General features: G+C 39.4%; 1 pseudogene; it reads right to left on the bottom strand.

Moving 5' to 3' along the window:
- Positions 1–13,755, bottom strand: part of LOC134416584 (centromere protein J-like) — a 28,898-nt pseudogene extending 15,143 nt beyond the window's left edge.
- Positions 13,756–15,006: the final 1,251 nt, after the last annotated feature.

The following is a 15,006-nucleotide window of genomic DNA, read 5'->3' on the forward strand; positions in this document are numbered from 1 at the left end:
ATGCAATTTTTGAACCGGCCCTCATTACGTATTTCAGGTGGGAACAAAAAATTAAAGCAATTCTATCAAATTCCATCTCTAGAGCTAGGCATAGTTAAGAAACACAACTATTCCCTGGCAAAAATTCTCATTTTTTTTCTAAACCCCTGTGAAAAGAAAACTGATGTTTTAAAATATTGTGCAGCGAGTACATTCAAAACATTTAAAATCAAAATACTAAAATGGCCTCACTGAAACATTTCCTGTTGAAAATGCAACTTGTAGACAAATATGCAAGATAAGGAGAAAAAACATTTACTATATGTATGGTCCAAAAATATGTATCTCAAAAATGTACAAATGAAAAATAAAGTATAGAAATTTTGAACAAAGTACTATGTTGCCAGTTTTAATTGTTCTGAAACTTTTTTGATCATGAAAGTAATTCAAATTGTCAGTTTGCTGTCAGATATATCAGTTTGGTTTAGATATCCTTTTGCAGCAGAACATTGTTCCAGACATTTCTGAGCTTTACTATTGCCCATTCTTTTATTTTGTAAAAATATGTCTTTCAGCTGCCCCATCTCTGTCATTGGCTTCACATGGCTTACCTTTTTTTTCTCTGTTTATCAGTGATTCTTTTAGAAAATTGCCCCTTAAGTCATATTATGTCTAGTTTTTTTTTAATAGGGATAATGGCCACAGATAATCAGAGATGATTTTATCACTAAGAAGTCTGAAATAAAAATCTTTAAAAAATGGAAACCCCTAAAGGAATTTAGAAAAAAAAACCATAATAAATGACTTGGGGAGGTAATTAGGCAGGTTAGATTGTTAGACACAGGGCTAGATAGCATGTAAATACCTCAAAGCCAAAGATCAGGATAGTTTAAATAAAAAAATAATAACAAATATTCAGCACAGGAATAAGAATGATGGCAATTAACTGTGTTGCACATGGCATAATGAGTCCTAATATTTACAAGTAGGAAAGTTCACTATGCAGGAGTTGGAAATTTTTCAAGAGTCAGCTCAGCTGAGCAAATCAGTACAAGGAAGTATGAGGAATGTGGGAATATTTTAACATCCTTAAAAAGTGGTAGGCACAACCTGATTTTTTTTTCTTATACAAAAGAAAGGGATGAACATTTAAAACACGAGACAAAGCAATATATTATTAAAATTAAAATCTTCATTGTATATCTAACTATTCTAAAGAAGTGGCATCAATTATTTGCCATGTGTAGAAAATGGAAAGATACAGGCAAAAACACAGGATGTTTGTGTGGAAGGATATTAATTGATAAGAACTGCATATTTATTCTACAGAAGAGAGCTTACTTGCATTTCTTCTGATTTCACATGTTCTCCAATGACTCTAGCTGTTCCTTTCAACTTGCTCTGGGCAATTTTTTCTTTCTGCAGTAAGTGAGCTTGATCTCTATTGTATTCCAAAGTGCGAGTCAGCTCCTGGCTCCTGACAGTCTCGAGCTGGTCTATTCATGTTCTGTTCACAAAATAAACAAAGAGTATGAAATTGGCATATGAAACTGTAATGAAGGACTGACTTCAAATGTATCTTCTTTGGGCATGATCTTTGCAGGGCTTGGGCATGTCCCTCATATGCTGATACTGCTGGGAGTGGCAAGCAGTTATCAGCACTTGTCAAAATTAAGGTACTTCCTCCCTGGGAACACTCATGCATGCGTTCACCTGCAAAATTTCTTCTATTTAGCAGCTGGAAAGAATTCTAATTGAAATTTTTGACAATATAATGACTGTGAACTTAGAGGCTTTTAAGCATGTTTTGTATTCAGATAGCTAAATTAGGGCAGACCTGTGGAAGGCACAGCTTGTTGCCTGCCAGCACATCTTTGAAGCCCTGCAATCACGCAAAGCTGGAGATTGGGCTGTACTTTCATCTGCCCAGTCATTACTACAAGTCAGATTAGCCATGGACCCGAATGAAATGGGATAGAGTATTGACTTTCCACAGGTAAACATGCTCCAAGAGTTAAATGTGGGTGTTCAGAAGAGATTTGCCTTTGAACTCAATGGCTCAAAACAGGACTGATCTGGAAATGCACTAAACACTCAGAAACATGAGTCAAATACAAAGAAGAACACAAATCTTTCCATGTCCTCAAGCAGAGCTTATTTATTTGACTGTGGTCTAACTTCTTAGTTAATTTTTAATCTGACATGAAATTATTTGTGAGCTTCCTACTAACAAATAAAAAGTTAGCTTCCAGCTCCCTTCATGACGTACAGCCACCATGTGTCCTTCACTATTACTCAAAAAGAAACATGAACTACAGGCATATAACCTCAGCCCCGAGGCAGCCATGACCTCATGTTTCCCTCTCAGTAACAGAGTTTAGCATCTCAGGAGCAAAATGTGAAAGTTCTCACAGCTACTAAGAGAAAAACAAACTCCCTATATCCTGCTGCTCTTTGTAATTAATTACCTAATGTCATTGCTGTTGCTGTTTTCTATTCTAAATAAACTTGACTAATATTCTGGTTAAAGGCAGGATGGAGAAAGCCTCAGCAACAGTCAATATAAGTATTAATTCTCCTCAAAATAATCAAACTGAATGAGCAAATAGAGCCCATGTGTGATTATGTCTAGCCTCCATATCCAGACTAGTTACTCTGAAATACAATGCACTATAAAAACAGTAAGATGCAAGATCTATGTATGCCATTTTCCACTGCGGATTGAACAGTACTGTGTAAAGTCAAGGCTAGAAAACAGGCCCTGACCAGAGGAAATGCAATAACCAAGGATACCAGAAGCACTTGTTACACTTCTTTGGAGCTGCTGACGAACAGTTCATAACCCAGCTATAAATTACAAATAGGAGCTAGGTGCAGAACACAGAAAATACATTAGAAATGGCTAAGCACTTTGCATGGACTGAAATTCTTGCTTGCATGCCAGGCACACCTCTGCATGAGGAAAATTGATACAGGGCTGCCTGGGAAGCAAGAACATACGTGAAGCAAAAGTCTTTTTTCTGAGACAAGGTTTTTCAGTGAGATGCAGGTAGGAAAAAATTAACCAACCACCAATACGGTGGCTGCTGCCATTGGTCCAGAAAGTATGCAGATTCCGTAGTATAAGGAAATTGTGCATTAAAAACGGCAAATAAGCTGCACTTGTTGGAGGAACAAGAGAATAACCATCACAGAATCCTCTGGCTGACACCCAGTGCCAGCAGAACAGCCTCAGTGCTGCAGGGGTGGAGACACAGGCTATTGCCTTGAGCACTGTCCAGGCTCTCTTAGGCACCAGACACACACAAGACACTGCATCCCAACTGGTTTTACCCTCTTGCTTATATTTGTGCCTGGAAAGGTCTGAAAACAAAGTGCTTGGAAACAAAGGAATGGATAGGTTTGGGCAGGTTTGGGCACGCTGTGCTGCTCTGAAAAGGATTTTCATTGCTTCCAGAGAGCACAAGTTGTCACGCGGCTCAAGTCAACTGTTATCAATGGGCAGTCATCTTATGCTCCTAACAGGGTTACTGATTTAAAAATGCAAAGCAGATTCTTGGATTGCATAAATCAGCACGGGGCCAACACAGCCAGGGAGGACAAGCTGCCTTTTGCAATTAGTTTTAGCTCATAAATTAGAAAAAATGAGTGAAAAGATGTACACATTATACTGGGCGGGCATTTTTGGATAAACATCTGTGTGGAAATGCTAGAGGCTACTGTGGCTAATGACATGAATAAATCCATGCAAGCTCTTTTAAAAATATGTGTTATTATGAAAAAGCCAAAGTAATTGATTGGTAAGGCAGCGCAGTCAGCAGGCAGAGAATACAGTGCTGGCAGAATTTGGCACTGCAGTAATTCTGCACCAGCAAATCACTCCACAGTCAAAATTTACAGCAGTAAAAGTAAAAGCAGCACTTAATTTCATTAGTAGTTTCATGAATTGCCAGATCCCACAAATGCATCTGGAACACCTATCATGGTCAACAAGAGATACAGGAAGGATCTTTAATGGAATCATTAATTTTTAATACAGTGCGAGCAATTTGTTGAAAGGCAGCTAGAGGAGAAAATGATACAAACCAATAAATGTAAAATAGCCTTCTGCACTACTCCCATCATCTTTGAAAAGAAGAAGAATGGACAAGCAGATCTGAAAAATAACATTTTACTTTGCATAATTTACTTTGCTCCAAAAACTAAAAAAGCCTAAAAACTAAATACTAAATACTAAAAACTAAATACTAAATTATGCTAATTTTGCACCAGTTAAGAACTAATTTTGAAATGCAAAGAGGAAAAGAATCGCTCCTGTGTTTATAGTAGATAGCACCTACTAATTTCTAATAGATTTCATCACATTCAATATTCTTATTTGATTGTAAGTAAGCTCAATTTCTATTGAGGCATTTGTTTAGCCTACACTAGTTAGTGCTGCGAAGACACTTCCATTACAAACCCCATAATTCCAAAATTATTCATTGCAGGGATTTTGTGCTATTTTTCTTCCATGAAGATGTAAACAAAAACCAAAGCAAACTAAAACTTTTACAGCATTTAATAATTACAAATTACAAAAGTGGCTCTCTTGAATTTTCAACTTGAATTTATATGGTATCAAACACATCCTCATTCTGATCAAAAGATTAGTATTCCTGAAATAAGAATGCTGTTGGCATGGATGTGTGCTCTACACTTTTTGTTAACCTCAGAAATATGTGCTACCCTGATGTGAATGTGAGAAGTTTATCCTTTACTCTATCAGCAGCCTGATTTTATATTAAAAAAATTAGCATGACTTCTTACTGCTCTCACTGTAATCCAAAGATATTCAGCAAATTATGGGAAGCATTTGTCATTACTCAGCTTTAGACCCTAACTGCAGAAGTGTTTTGAGAGCTGGCCTCCTTCAGTGAGGTGCTTTACTTTTAATCTAGATGGCTAAATAAGTGTTTCAGTTCAAAAACAACACAGATGTCCCTGGAAAGAAACTAGCTGGTAAGTCAGAATTTAGCAACCTGGTTTTAAGGATACTAAAAGAAATATTTTATTCACTGCACACACAAATCAGTTTCTTGTGTGTACACATTTACCTGCAAAAATGTGTTGCTTCCTCGTGTTCTTCTCTCACCACAGTCAGTGAAGGGATTCTTCTGTGGCGTACATCAGTCTCTAATCCTCCCTAAGGTTGTTCCAGGTTTCTTCTGGACAGGTATCTATGATAATACCCAGAACCTTCACATAAAGGTTCTGGGTATTATCATAGATACCTGTCCAGAAGAAAAAGACTTCATAAGTGCAGTAAGATTTATTGTTTAATCTATCAAAAAGAATTGATGCGTTTTGCCTAATTATGCAAGTATTCCCTTCCCATAGGTCTTAGTAGTGCAATCCAAACCCTACAAATTCAGCAAATGAAACAGATTTGGTGTATATTAGTGTCAGTAGCTGAACTCCTTTTTAGCAATGTGAATGCCACGTGATGGGTCCTCTTTAATACGAATGTAATTTCCAAAGAGGCCTCAGGAAACCTTTCCTAACAGCAGTCTGACACAGAGTATAGTGTGCTTAGTGGATTGTGACAGAGCAATTGAGAGCCATCAGAAGTGAATATTTCTGCCCTGGTGATTATTGCAGGTAGGAAAACATATTCTGACTGATCTTACATAAAGAGAAAGCAAATGGATCTAGGATGAGGAATCAAGGTGTGGGAAATCATTCAGTGGAAACTAAGAAGTGTCAGGAACCTGTTTAATAAAATGGACTGCTGAAGCAGGATACCATTTCATTACCAGAAGTAAGATCAAGAAGCAAGGGTCCAAAGCTGAGAAACATGGATTGACCAAAAAGCTGGGACCACATTAAGGAAAAACTGAGTGAAGATGCTCTTAGGAAATTGTAACATTGTCACTGATCTGAAGCTTTCTGCGTCTTAGGAGAAAAAACATGCAAATTTGGGAGGTAATTTACCCATTTTTTTTTAAAAGTCACGTATGGTATCTCTGAGGAACTTAAATAAAAAATGTGAACATTTCACTGTCAAAGGGTGAGTCATACCTAAGCTACAGAGAAATCTAGCCCTGACTTCAAGGATTCATTCAACACTGCACCCATTTCATGGGATCAAAAGTCTGCACCTGAAGGTGAACCTCCAACAACAGACTTAGGAAGAATGGCTAGCAATGATAGAAAAGCAAAAACAACAAGGAGCTTGCAGATGTATTCTTCTCTCAGCTCTGTTTTTTCCAGTATTTCTGAGAAGTGGGCATATAGCTAGGGAGCACAGGCACAATGAGTCATAAATCCAAGACAAAAGCTTTTCCCCAATGAAAAGTAAACACGAACCAACACTTGGGTAGCTCTTACCCAATGTCTCTGTAAACAGGATTTTTCTGTAGTTCCTCTACTTCAGGGGTTTCTGTAATTTTGAAAGTAGGAAACTCCACTCTTGAAGATGGCAGATGTAAGCTTTTAACATTGCTGGCCCTATTCCCATTCTTTGACTCAAGCTCATGCTCTCTCCTTTTCAATCCTGTGAAATGAAATAGGGACTGCTGAACAGAAGAGCGAGCCTTGCTCCCTTTCAGACCAACAGCTCCCGCACTAGAATCACTTCTGCTTCTGCTGCAGGAGACATCTTGTTGACCTGAAATTGCTTGAATATATATTGTTTTCCTGGTGGTGATCTGCTGTATTTCCTAACAGAGATTTTTCTTCTGTTCCACTGGGTTTATTGCTAGGATAATCACCATCAGAAAGATCCAAATGTCTGTCAGTGTGATCTGCTCCCTGAGGCACATGCTGGGAGGGATATTGAGCATGGTGAGATTTGGGGTCATCATCCCTTTTTGGGGGTAAGCAAATTGACTCACAGGAGAAAGATGCAACTTCCTGTGTCGAGAAAACTGTTCCCTTCCTTTTCCACTCTTGCTGCAAGGTTGAGGATGAACTTTCCTTCTCCACAGCCTCAGGTGAGCTACAAGTAATTGATATTATCTTGTCATTTACCATCTTAAGCCCAGTACGGATTTGCCTTGGGTTTCTGAGTTCTGGCTCCCCAGAACAACTTCCTGTGGGCAGACCTGAACCCACTTCTGACCTTGTGTGAATGCAGGATCTGTTCTCCACTCTGCCTCCTGGATGTGATTTGTATCTACATCCTACTTCCTAGGGAGTTTTTGCTCTCTCTATGAGATGACCTTCCAGAGGCTGATCCCCCCTACCTAGGTCCTTTTGCAGAGTACCCTCTACAAATCTTCCAGCAGTTTTGCCTGCTTTTCCCAGAGGATTCATGTGATGAGTCTCTATTTCCTCACCTACTTGTAGGTTTGTGTCTGTCACTGTCTTGGGACATGGTTGCAGGATTTCAGGCTATCTTCTCTGTGGTGAGTCACCAAGATTTTCCTTTGAGTCTTCATCTCTCCCATCTTATTTTTCTTCTGCACTTTGTTCAACTACTTTTTTATCACAGTCAGTCTTAAACTTTGTCTCCCTGTCAGCCAAAGCACAGTCAGCTTTTTTTTCATGTGTATCCATCTGCATGGAGCTACTGACCTGCAGACTTAGCTGAGCACATTCCCCTGGCTGCAGTATGCCTCTGTTCACTTGGTCAGACTAGGAGAAATGACCCCAGTAATTCAAACAAGCTCTTCTGGTTTGGAATGCTTGCTGTCTTCTTTTAAAGGCTTCTGTTTAATTTTTCTGAGCCTTGCTATGCCTTCTCTCAATTTCAGAAAAAAACTATGGAGGTGGTTTTTTTTTGGCTTCCTCTGGAAGAAAATAAAAATTAAATCCTGACAATCACAGACAGAATCATTCTCCAGAAAGGAAGATATTTACAATAACTGGAGAAACTGAGACACCAGAAATCTGAAAGACTCTGGGTACAGATCACTAAGTACATAAGAAACAGTCCTGACATTCCATGGAAGGTGGGAGAAACACTGTTTTAGAAGCAGTCTCTATGTGATGCTTCCATTCACTCATTCATTAGTAGAGTCAAAGGGTTAAGATGGTGCTAAATGTCTATATGATAGAAGATAAGAAAAGTTCTGTCCTTCTTTGTTTTCAGGGGAAGTTTCAGTAGTTTTTATAATAATTTTTAGAGTAGTTTTCTCAGTAGTTTTTACAATAGTTTTTACATAAATACATCATTTTGAAATGTTGTTTTGCCAAGGAGACCTGGAGAAAATTTCTGAGTGATGAAACACACAAGTGATGAAACTTCCAAGTCACCAAGCTGAACCAAATGCCGAGTCTGACACCTAGAGGTGTCAGGCATAAGCTCATCTCAAACTGTACCCACAGCAAAAAGCAGAACACTCCCACTGTACATGACCTTTGTATAAAACCTGTATTTGGAAATGCCCCCATTCTCACAGCAGTGGCACATAAGAGACCGGTTATTATGGAGCAAACAGAGTCGACCTTGATGTCTAATTTAACTATGTGTCTTGAGACCTGGGCATAAACTATGACCCAGAAAATAGGTGGAAACAGAGGAATTCAGTGGGAAATCATGGAGGAATGGATTGTGATACAGCCTTTCTTCTTCCAATATCACATGAATGAGCAGTGGAAAAATGTGTTAGCATGTAATGAACCCAAACAGAGCCCCCGTAGTATCTCTGTCCATGAGGATTTGCTAAAAACCAAAGTGAATACACCAATAGCAACAGTCCCTGTTGTTCCTTCTGCTGTTTTTATATGAGAAAAGTTTTAAGTTGCTCTTCAACAAATTTTTCACAAGTCTTCTGTCTAAATACCAATTGCTGGTGTGATTTGCCTAGGCAAGGAAAAGAGAGGTACTTATTTGTAACATTCTTTAGTTAGTTTTCTTTTGATAATTTGTGTGGAGGTGATATGGAGTTAAGAACTGTAAGCAGTCTCTGCAATTCTTTTAAAATGGGAAGATTGTTAGTAAAATCTCCCTATTGTGTGAATCCACCTCTCACTTTAAAATATCTTGTCTAGACCAAGCATTAATTATGCTTCCAGCAAGCAAAAGTTTTTGACTGGTGTCAGCTGGTCCTTAGAAATAGGTAAAAAATAGTCGGAAGAAAAAACATTTCAGTCATTTTCTTCAGAGTAGGGTTGATGACAATCACAAAGAACTCACTGCATTTCTGATAGAATGGCTTGGATTAGATGGTGAAGAGTGATAGAGTAGAAAAAAATAATGTCTATAATGTTGTAAAGGGCGATAATGAAAGCTGGCTCAAAATGAAGCATAGTACAGCATACATGAACATATTTCAAAGGAAATGTACTTGACCCTTAATTTAGTCACTTATTAACAATTTCTACTAAATATTAAAAAATTATTGGGTTAACAGAAGTGCTGGTTGTGCAGCACATCACTGTCCTCCCTACACTCCATCTCTACCCAGCACCACTCTACCATGGACAGCCTTTTCATTTGTCAGTCTGTCTCTATCACCACACCATGAGCTAATAATATTAGATTTGCATGGAAAACTCTTGCTAAAGAGGACTCAACATTAGGCAATACTCATTTCAGTGAAGCTTGCTCCAAACCAAATATAGCCTGGTGGCACAGCAAAAATGCCATGAAGAGCTGGAGAACATTCTGTGCTTTAGCTTCATCCAGCTCACAGTAACGTCCCAATGTGAACCAAAGCACAACAAGTAGGGGTGACTGGGAGACAGACTTCAGAAGCTCACTGCTGATCCAAAAATGCATACATGGACAGGGCCACTTGCCCAGACATGCATATGGTCCTGCCACATCTTCCCAGCCTTCTGCTCTGGAGGTCTCTGTCTTCCTTCTCTGTCCAACTCCCCATATGGTTAACACATGAAAATTCTCATGACATTTGCTCTCAGTCTGTGCTTTCCTACAAGTTTGCTGCTTCGTTTTTATACTTGATGAGAGGCTCAGCATGCCAAACACCTGCTGCTTCTATGTGCATCGGTTGAGGAAAGATAATAACTCTGAGCATTTTTTCCATCACCAGTGCCAGCCGAGCTATTCTTGCCCATTGTGAGCAGCCCCACAGTGCTCTTTTGCAGTGTAGTGATGAACCAGATCAGAAAAGTGATCCAGGTTAAATGTTACACTTCTCTCCAGATAATCTTAATAAGGGTTATTTCACTGCCCTGTTCAATACATAGGCATATAAAAATTGGCCTTGGCACAGCTGAAGAGGAAGAAGAACGACAGGGATGAATGAGATGCCATCATAAACTGATGGCCACTGCAGAAGCAATGGCATATCAGTAGATTTTATCTCTCCCTGCCAACTTTTGCCTTCCTTCTATGCTTTGAAGGTCACAGTTACAACACCCGTTCATTCATATGGGCTAGATCAGCATTCCATAATACAGAAGTAGATCAGCTGCCAGGCCATAGACCTGCCCAATTTCTGCCCGTGCACACCTGCCACTCTCAAGCAAAGGAAAGAGCTGCTGTGTTGCATATATAAAACAAAGAGTGTATATACACCATCAAGGGAAACCATGTGTTTGCAGGCTGACTGACTGATAATTTCTCACCTGGCTTCTATATTTCCAGTCTTCATCTTTCTCTCTATGCCAGAGTGAGATGAAGAAATCTCCTCCTTTAGTTGTTCTCCTTATTCTTCTTTAGTAGCAGAAAAAGTTTCAGAGAAATGTCTGTCTTTTAATTGACTGCTCTCTAAGCAGCAGGAAAAAGGACAATGTAAACAGTCTTTACAGAATGAATAAATTTAAAATAAACATCCTAAAATAATTAGAAATGTTTGTGTTTTCAACAACATACACAAGGTTTTGGTTTTTGAAAACATTTTACAGAATGCAATTGAATTAAGTAGGTGGAAGGATGTAATCTGTGAGAAGAAAATAGGGTTTTGATCCTCAAATCTAGGGCTGGAGTCATGGAAAGGATAAGGTAAGATTCATGTTCCCTGCCTATAGAGATTTGTAGTGCTTGCTTAATGTGTTCACTACAGAATGTGGCAGTAAGGCACTGCTAGACCGTACTGAATGACTTGTGTGTCTGTAATTATGTGACTTGTAAGCCAGTTCATTAAACAGTTTAATAACCAATATTTGTACACATGAGAATTTCTAACCAGGAATTTTCTATTCTATTTCACAAAATTGTAAACGTTTGCATCTTCCTATTGAAGCTCACTGGCTATGTTCACCACAAGAAGGCAGCTTCTGCTTCAATTATTTTTTCTTCTGAGTGTCAGCTAGTGGTAAGTTGCTCTTTTAGGTCAAGTTAGGGCTGACAACTGGAGAAAAAAGCCTTTACTTGCTCATTCATACCACACATTGTTGCTTTAGCAGGAACTATATAACTCACTTCATCATGTCAATACAGCCAGTGCTATTGAAGTCCTTTGCAACATACTGGAAGGACTTTCTGGTCCAACAACAGGAATACAAAAGTTTGTGTTCATCCCTCAGTCTTCCCCAGCTACACACCAAATATCCCCAAACATCTCCAGTCCCATAGAAGAAATGCAGTGCTGTTTCTGCAACCTTCCCACCTGCCTTGCACCAGAATGTGGCTGAGGAGGCAGAGGTGACACAGGAGGTGGACAGCAGCAAGAGGTGCAGAACCCAGGTGTCCCTTCTGACAGGTCTCACATGTGGGGCTGTGCCACCTCCAGAATGCTTTAATAGGAGAGGTGCCCAAGCTCTTTATATTTCAACCAGTGCTTCCCAGTACAAGGCAAGAGCAATGTGTCAAAGCAGCTGTGCAATTTTCTCTTTTCTTTTTTTTCTTTTCTTTTCTTTTCTTTTCTTTTCTTTTCTTTTCTTTTCTTTTCTTTTCTTTTCTTTTCTTTTCTTTTCTTTTCTTTTCTTTTCTTTTCTTTTCTTTTCTTTTCTTTTCTTTTCTTTTCTTTTCTTTTCTTTTCTTTTCTTTTCTTTTCTTTTCTTTTCTTTTCTTTTCTTTTCGTTTGCTGTTGATACTAAACTGGGGGAATGGCTGTGCTGCCATTCAGTGGGACCTTGATAGGCCGGAGAGTTGGACAGAGAAAAACCTAATGGGGTTCAACAAGGACAAGTGCAGGGTCCTGCACCTGGGGAGGAACAACACCAAATGCCAGCACAGGCTGGGGACTGAGCTCCTAGGGAGCAGCTCTGCTGAGGAGGGCCTGGGGGTATTGGTGGATGGCAAGCTGACCATGAGCCACCAGTGCCCTTGTGGCCAGGAGAGCCTGAGAGATCCTGGGGTGCATCGGGAACAGTGTCAGCAGGTCCAGCCCTAGTGAGGCCACATCTGGGGTACTGTGTGCAATTCTGGTCTCCACAGTTGAAGAAAAACAAGGATTAACTGGTGAGGGTGCAGCAGGGTGGCCACAAAGGTGATGAGGGGTCTGGAGCATCTCTCTTATGAGGAGAGACTGCAGGAACTGGGCCTGTTTAGTCTGGAGAAGACTGAGAGGGGGCCTCACCAATACATACAAGTATCTCTAAGGCAGGTGCCAAGAGGATGGTGCCAGAGTCTTTTTTTTTTTTTTTTTTTTTTTTTTTTTTTTTTTTTGTGGTGCCCAGAGTCAGGACAGGGAGTAATGGACACAAGAAGTTCCACCTTAACATTTCTTTAGACTAAGCATGGCAGAACACTGGAACAAGCTGCCCAGGGAGGTCGTGGGATCTCCCTCTCCGGAGGGGTTCAAAAGCCATCTGGTTGAGTTCCTGCGTCACCTGCTTAAAGTGACCCTGCCTTGGTAAGGGATTCAACCCCAACTGTTCTGTGGATCTATCATTCTGTGATTCAATGATTAATCCATGCACAGGCTACCTCCCAATTCCCCTCACCTGGGGATTCAGAAATATTGTCAGAAGTATTTCTGAAGCTCTGCTGTACTCTTCACTGGACAATGGATCCAAGTTCAGTGTAAATCAGCAAGAAAATAATAGCTCCAAGGACAAGGAGGAGACCTGACTCTTTCAGTGAGAGTACCTGAGCTAGCTTGAAGAATATGAGATTAAAATTTCAATTGTACTGTGGGAGTGGCTCGTGGTATCACAGTCAGGTTTCACTATAGAAGTTCAAAGGAATCCAGGAATCTCTGTCTGGATTACATTTATATTCTCTTCCCTTTTAAGCTGTTTATTCCAACTTCTTTATGCTCCTCTTCCCCCCATTTTGAAATAAACTTTTGATTTCTTGCAAATTGCTCTTTTATTCTTTCTTACCCTTTGGTATTTTCCCACAGAAGACAAGGCTGGCAAAGTGTTGCCAAGAGAAGATGCCAAGTAGCAGCTTACATTGTTTTAATTCTCAGTGATGCAACTATATATCAGTGTGAGAAAAACCAAGCTTGCTGACAGAGAAAAGGCCTTCTTAGCTACAGAAACATGTTCTCATACCTTTGGAAGCTATAGCCACATCCTACTTATGCTTTTCCTCCTAAATATAACATATTCCTTGCTTCATATAACTTAGCTTCACAAGTTTAATGACTTCTCCATTTTTATCTACACGATGCAACTTCTCTGAATATAAGAGGCAGGATGACTGTGATTTGAGAAGTAAAAAAACCAAAACAATCAAGTTTACAGTACTTTAAAAGCTTTTATTACAAGCCACCATAAAACCCAAGCACATTCCCCTGACCTGCAATAAAATCAGTTAGAATCACCATCAAAGGCAAAGATTCACAGGAGTTGCACAATAGACTTAGGTTCAGATTTCCTTTCCAGCACTTTTTGCCCAGCTGGACCTGAAAGCTGCACGTGCTGTCCTGGGATTTCTGAACTGCTCTCGTTTGGCATGAACTCCAGGGATCTGCTTTGCCAAGCAGAGCACATTGCCAAGGGAGACCTCTGTGAGAATTCCAGGCTCCCAGCCTGGGAGCAATTTGTGATGGAAAGTAGACAGGAATTAAAGTATCTGGAAAGCATGGAAGGAGTTGCATCGTGGCTGCTAGGTGAGAAGGAATCCCAGGAGAAACAGAAAAGCCTAAAAGTAATCACCAGAGAAGAAAAATTAAGAGAAGCCTAAGACAAGTATTTTTGCATTGGACTAAAAATCTCTTGCTAAACTGTTAAGACATGAAAAAAATGTTGCTTTTATGTTTCCTGGTGGTTTGCATGTTCAGAATGAAATAACCAAAATCTGCTTTTGTTATTTTATTTTAATTGTAAAACCTGCTTGCTGTAATCATAACTTGTAACAAAAATTATTATATGATACAGGAATGTTGAATTAAAGAGAATTTCCAAAGTACTCCTGAGCATGCAAAAAACCCCCCATTCACCCTAAGTCTTCTCAAGTCCACTAGCAGGTAAAAGTTATGTATCTGAAAATATTTCTGAGGCATACATTAGTGCAAGAGTGGGGAAGGTTTTCCTTTTAGCTCTGGATGGAGCTAAAGAATGGCTGGTTACACATTCTGTTAAAGAATTACCAGGGGAAAAAACATAAGCAGTTCTGCATAGGGAACAAAGTCCACATTCACTACTTCCAGGAAAAAAAACTCCAAACCACCTTTATGAAATAGGTTGGCTTTTTATTTTCTTTCTTGATACCATGAATCCTCTCTGTCCTGTGACCTAACTTCAACAAGTAGAAAGAGAATGGCTAAGACTGAAAATGCCTCACCCCTCAGTTAAGGCATTTTTTGGAAGAAGGCTGACCTGTGGATTTGAAACCTGTCTGGCACAGACTCAGGAAGATCCCTACTCACCACTCTTGAATGCTGTCTTACTTCTTTAAATGTATGGCAATATTAAAGCAACTACCTTTACCTTGATAAGATACATCATAGTCCTACTAGTTCTTCATATTTTATGTCTTTAAAGCTTAATGGGACCAAATTAATGCAGTATCCTTTGCTATTCTAAACCTACACTACCTCCAGTAACAAAAGAGGACTTTGAGTGCAGTTTTTTCTTCCTTTTAATTCAAGTCAACATTTTGTCTGCAGCCTTATATGTTAGCTAAAGGTAGCTGGATATCTAAATGCACCCAAAGAGAATCCCATAAATATATTTCTTACTGTATGAGCTTTGTCCTGAGTTCATAATACTAATTGTACTTGCTTTCTTCAGAAATGCATT

The sequence above is a fragment of the Melospiza melodia genome, chromosome 3 (assembly GCF_035770615.1).
Source record: "Melospiza melodia melodia isolate bMelMel2 chromosome 3, bMelMel2.pri, whole genome shotgun sequence".
Taxonomy (NCBI): domain Eukaryota; kingdom Metazoa; phylum Chordata; class Aves; order Passeriformes; family Passerellidae; genus Melospiza; species Melospiza melodia.